This window comes from Nicotiana tabacum, chromosome 1 (genome assembly GCF_000715075.1).
Source record: "Nicotiana tabacum cultivar K326 chromosome 1, ASM71507v2, whole genome shotgun sequence".
In the NCBI taxonomy this organism is placed as follows: domain Eukaryota; kingdom Viridiplantae; phylum Streptophyta; class Magnoliopsida; order Solanales; family Solanaceae; genus Nicotiana; species Nicotiana tabacum.
In genome coordinates, this window is record NC_134080.1 from 144,155,669 (window position 1) to 144,162,438 (window position 6,770).

Genomic DNA, 6,770 nt, shown 5'->3' on the forward strand with positions numbered 1-6,770 from the left:
AGCGACCAATGGCAGGTCCATCCGTTCCATTTGGAATCAAGACACGGATTCTCTGAGCATTTCATTATCCTCCTGCCTTTCCTTGAAAAGGTATGACTTCCTGGTTTCAACCTTGATGGCCCCGGCGTGTGCCTTTATAAAAGAATCTGCAAGCATAGCAAATGAGTCAATAGAATTAGGTGGTAAATTTTGGTACCATATCATTGCTCCCTTTGACAGGGTCTCCCCGAAATTCTTTAGCAAGACAGATTCGATCTCGTCATCCTCTAGATCATTCCCTTTGATAGCACATATGTAAGAGGTGACATGCTCGTTTGAATTGGTTGTTCCATTGTATTTAGGAATCTCGGGCATGTAGAACTTCTTGGGGATCAGTTTGGGAGCCATGCTCGGGGGAAAGGTTTTTCCATGAGCTTTTTAGAGTCCAGGCCCTTCAATATCGGTGGTGCCCCCAGGATTTGATCGACCCTGGAGTTGTAAGTTCCCACCTTCTTATCGTTTGCCTCGATCTTCTTTTCCCCCAACTCAATTCATTTTGTCAGTTCTTTAAGCATCTTCATAATTGCAGGATTGGTCTCTAATCTTTCTCATTCGATTCCCTTGAAACTGATTCGACCATGTGGACAACTTTCTGGGATGGCTCGGGATCGATCCTACTCGGTGGGTGATTCTGGTTTTGGAGCTGGGCTATCGCTGCCTGTTGAGCCTGCAACATTTTGAAGATCACCCACAGGCTGATCCCGCCATCTTCACCGCCATATGTGCTTTGAGTAACTGATCGAACATCCCCACGGATGCTGCCCTTGGGATCAATGTTTAAATTTGCATTGATGGCTACATGTGAGCTAATTTTGATTAGATTTACAGCCAAAACTTCATCGAGGCCAACTATGGGTGCGTCATTCCCTAGTGCTATGTTATCATTTCCGCCGTGGTGGCCGAAATCATTGTCAACGTGTAGGCCTGCTGACTAAGAGTTCGACATTTTTGTCCTGGAATCAAATATACTCCAAAGAACAAGTATAAAATAGTGTGCGTTATGAAAGTTTGTATCAGGTAATCAATCCTTAGCCCCACGGTGGGAGCTAAAATGTTTACCCTCAAAATCGGATAATAATTGAATTTATAAGCGGTTAAAAGAATACGTGATGTAACTTGATACAAATTAAGAAAACAAATTAATATTGAACTTGATGATAGTAAAATAAATGCAAACCACACAAATTGAACAACCTTACCCTTTGAGTTTGATCACCCTCGAGTCAAGAAATGCCTCAACTAACGTTAAAACAGAATAACAAGATGACAAGAACTAGAAATGATCAGTATATTGCTTTCTTTGTGCATATTACATTGTGTTTTACAAATGATCAAACCTCCCTTTATATAGTAGGGGAGTCCTACTCTTGATACAATTCTATAAAAGGTAACCAATCTCATGATTTACTAATTAATCGGCCTCCCCTTGATATGTGCCGAGAATTCCGCCGCGATCTCCAACCGATCCCAGATATTTTGGCCTTACATTATTTTCTCGACAAAGTTCCCTCGATCTTGTTTGGTCCTGGAGTCACGAGCTCAACGATTTAACTTCGCGCCTTGGTTCGATATAACCTGGGCTCGAGCTCAGACCTGTCACGTTACATCCTTGGCTGGTCGTACAGTGGACGAACTTGGTTTCGACCGTATACACTTAGCATTTTTATGTTTATCATTTAGTTGCTAAACAATTGCAGAGGAAGCTTTATATAAAAGAATTAAAGGGTGAACAAAGACACACCAATTTTTGTAGATTATGTATAATATAGTTTTCTATATAAAAAATAGATACTTCCATTGTCTAAATATACGTGGCAGCATTTATTAGAAAGAAGTTTAAAATTTGTGATCTAAAGTAACCATAGACGTTTGTATTGGACAAGTTTGTAGAGGATATACGGACTTGTTAGGATGATTGCACGACATCCCAACGGCCTTGGATAAGTTGGGTGGTATCAAAGCAGTTGAGATTGAGTTTGAATTGCTGTTTTTCTAATGCTGGGTTATAAATAGCGATCGCGAGGCATGTGACATGATGACATAGGAGGTTTTGGCGGAGGGAGACTTTATTCTTTGCGATCCCGTGAGAAGGTCCACGATTGCGTAACATTGGCTGGTGAAGTATCGCGACCGCAAAAGGTTGTTCCCCATTGCGTAGCAGGATTGTGCAGGCCGTGGTGTTGCTGTCACGACCTAAGTTCTCCCTCTATGAACTGTCGTGACGACACCTAGTCTCTACGACTAGGTAAGCCTAACAATTTGCGGAGAAAGGAATTTAAAAGTACAAACTATCCATCTAAGAGGTAAATATAGATAAAGTGTTTAAAATGCCGCTCGACATATACAATAATAACACTCTCGACCAATAATAACACTCCCAAAACTCAGAATCCCATGAATCATAAGCTAAAGAAAAATACACAAGGTTTCTAACTCCAGAAATCTAATAACAAAGGAAATACAGGGAAAAGCCTATAGTTGAAGGGAGAATAGAGAGGGACTTCTAGGTCTGCGGACGTGACAAATATACCTTGAAGTCTCTGAACCGCCTCGCCTCATATATAGTATGGCTGAGCAAAAGAACCTGGATCTGCACATGAAAAACATGTGCAGGAAAGGGCATGAGTACACCACAACGGTACCCAATAAGTGCCAAGCCTAACCTCGGTCGAGTAGTGACGAGATCAGGTCAGGGCCCTATTGGTTATATGTATAACAAGGTAAAATAATGTGAAATGAGACAGTATAATAAAAGATGCTAACAGTTAATAAAGATGAAATCACAGGAAGAAATAACTCAACATACCGAAATAGCAACAGAGGATCTCTCAGGATAACGTCCCGTAGTCCCAAACATAAATGAACAGAGCATCTCCCGGGATACCGTACCGTAGTCCAAATCGTAAATGTGCACGGGATCTCCAAGGATAACGTCCCATAGTCCCAAATATAAATGTAGGGGGGGGGATCTCCCGGAATAACGATCCGTAGTCCCAAAGTAAACAGGCAAGGGGGGGGGGATCTCCCGGAATACTGTTCCGTAGTCCCAAAGTAAATACGCAACCAAATCAATATGCACAAAGAAGTATACACTTCTAATCAAATTAGCATCAAAGAAATAGGTAATTCCTACCATAATCATGCTGCACGTTATCCAAGTAAGACAGTTAAGGCACGTAGACATGCTTTCCTAAGCTAAGCAGGAGACTACATGAACTAGTATTCTCAATTAAAGGAAAAACACAGATATTTGCTTAATGAAAATGGTTTTATTCTCAAAAATTAACACGTGTGCGCACTCGTCACCTCACGTACACGACATTCATTTAACAACAAAACCAAAATCCTAAGGGCAGTTCCCCCACTTAAGGTTAAGCAAGTCACTTACCTCAAACCAAGCTCAAATCAACCTAAAACCACTCTCTTGCTACGAGTATCCAACTCCGAGTGACCCAAATCTAATCAAATCAATTTCATAATCTAAATATAACTACAAACAACTAATTTAGCTAAATAAATCGAAGCTAAGATAATAAAATAGAAAAACACACAAAAATCTTCCCCGGGCCCACGTCTCAAAATCGGATAAAAATTACGGATTATGAACACTCATTCACTCACGAGTCTAACCATACCAAAATCACTCAAATCCGATACCAAAATCTCAATCAAAATCCCAAAATTCAACCTAAAAACTTTTCTCAATTTTTCCCCATTTTCACCCCAAATCTGAAATTAAATGATAAATCCAACGATATATTCATGTATTTTAGCCAAAACTGAGTTAGAATCACTTACCCCGATAAATTTCTTGAAAAAGTTTCGAAATATTGCCAAGTCCCGAGCTCTCTAGGTCAAAATATGAAATAAAACCCTGAACCTCGTATTTATAGTACACCCCTCCGATTCTCATTTCGCTGACCGCTAAAAACCACTGCCCCCGCGCTCATCGCACCACGGTCCACAGAATTCCCACCGTGAAGGCCTTCAGCTCCTGGGGGTCCTGCCCCTTCTTCCGCTGTCCGTGCCAGCCGTCCATGCTGACCGCGGAATATCTACTGCCTCCGCGAACCTCCTCCATTGACCGTGCGATTCTGCCGCGGTCTGCCCTCCCAACTTCAGAGACCAACCCCTGAACACCAAGCAGCACCAGTAGTTGTTTCCAACAGCTGTACCCATCCGTGAACTACTTGAAACTCATCCTAGGCCCTCGGGACCTCAACCAACATACCAACACATCCCATAACATTATTAAAACTTAGTCGAGCCTACAAATCTCATCAAACAACTTTAAAACCACAAATCACCTTCCAATCCAAAACTAATGAACTTGAATTTCCAAAGTGTACATCTGATGCCGAAGCCAACCAAATCACGTCCGATTGATCCCAAATTTTGAACACAAGTCATATTCAACACTACAGACTTATTCTAACTTCCGGAATCGGATTCCGACCCCGATATCAAAATCTCACTATTCGTCTGAAAACTTTAAAATTTCAACTTTCAGCATTTCAAGCCTAAATAAGCTACGGGCCTCCAAAGCACAATCCGAACACGCCCCTAAGCCCGAAATCACCCAACGGAGCTAACAAAATTGACGAAATTCTATTCCGGAGCCATCTTCACACTGCTCTGATTACGGTCCAAATTCTAAAGCTTAAGCTCTCATTTAGGGACTAAGTGTCCCAAAACACTCCGAAACTCAAGATGAACCAACCCAAAAAATCACCATAGCAAAAATAGACTCGGAGAAAGCAATTAATAGGGGATAGGGGGGGGAAGGTAAATTCTCAAAATGACCATCCGGGTCGTTACATCCTCCCCCTCTTAAAACATTGGTTCATCCTCGAACGAGCATAGAGACATACCTGAAGTGGTGAAAAGATAAGGGTAGTGGTTGCGCATATCCTGCTCGGTCTCCCAAGTTGCCTCCTCAACTGGCTGACCCCGCCACTAAACCATTACTGATGCAATACTCTTTGACCTCAGCTTTCGAACCTACCTGTCATATATAGCCACTGGATCCTCATCATAAGATAGATCCTTGTCCAATTGAACTAAACACAAATATAACATATGCGACGAATCACCATGATACCTCCGGAGCATCGAAACATAAAATATCGGATGGACTACTGCCAAGCTGGGAGGTAAGGAAAGCTTATAAACAACCTCCCCAACACGTCGCAATACCTCAAAGCAACCAATAATCCTCGGACTCAATTTTCCCTTCTTCCCGAATCTCATAACGCCCTTCATAGGCAAAACCCGAAGCAAGACCCACTCTCTAACCATAAATGAAACATCGTGAACCTTCAGATCCGCATAACTCTTTTGTCTGGACTGGGCTGTGCGAAGTCTATCCTGAATCACCTTAACCTTCTCCAAAGCATCCTAAACCAAGTTTGTGCGCAATAATCTAGCCTCGCCCGGCTTGAACCAACCTACCGGGGATCTACACCGCCTACCATACATAGCCTCAAACGGTGCCATCTAAATACTGGACTAATAACTATTGTTGTAGGCAAACTTCGCCAGTGGCAAGAATCGATCCCAAGAACCTCCAAACTCCATCACACACACATGGAGCATATCCTCAAGAATCTGAATAGTGCGCTCGGATTGTCCGCCCGTCTGGGGGTGAAATGCTATCCTCAACTCCACCTAAGTGCCCAACTCATGCTGTACGTCCCTCCAGAACCGTGATGTGATTGAGTACCTCTATCTAAAATGATGGAAACTGGAATACTATGCAGACGAACAATCTCCCATATATAAATCTCAGCCAACTGCTCTGAAGAATAAGTGGTACAGACAAGAATAATGTGTGCGGACTTGGTCAGCTGATCCATAATCACCCAAATGGCATCGAACTTTCTCAAAGTCCGTGGGAGTCCAACTACGAAATCCATGGTGATATGCTCCCACTTCCACTCCGGAATCTCTATCTGCTGAAGCAAGCCACCCGGTCTCTGATGTTCATACTTCACCTACAGACAATTGAGGCACCGAGCTACAAACCCAACTATATCTTTATTCATCCATCTCCACCAATAGTGCTGCCTCAAATCCTGATACATCTTCGCGACACCCAGATGGATGGAATACCGCAAACTGTGGGCCTCCTCTAGAATCAACTCCCGAAGCCCATCAACATTGGGTACACATATTCGACCCTGCATCCTCAATACGCTGTCATCACCAATGGTCACATCTCTGGCATCACCATACAGAACTTTGTCCTTAAGGAAAAGTAAATAAGGGTCATCATACTGATGCTCCCGGATACAATCAAACAACAAAGACCAAGAAATCACACAAGCTAGAACCCGATTGGGATCCGGAAGATCCAATCTAACAAACTAGTTGGATAAGGCCTAAACATCCATCGCCATGGGCCTCTCCGCTGCTGGTAGATAAGCCAAACTCCCCAAACTCTCCGCCTGGCGACTCAAAGCATCGGCCACCACATTTTTCCTTGCCCATAAACAAGATAGTTACATCATAGTCCTTCAGCAGCTCTAACCATCTCCTCTGACGCAAATTGAGGTCCTTCTGCTATAATATATGCTTCAAACTCTGGAGATCAGTATAGATCTCACAAGGAACACCGTACAAATAATGAAACAAAATCTTCAAGGCGTGAACAATGGCATCTAACTCGAGATCACAGACAAGATAATTCTTCTTATGCACCTTCAACTGTCTGGACGCGTAGGCAATCACTC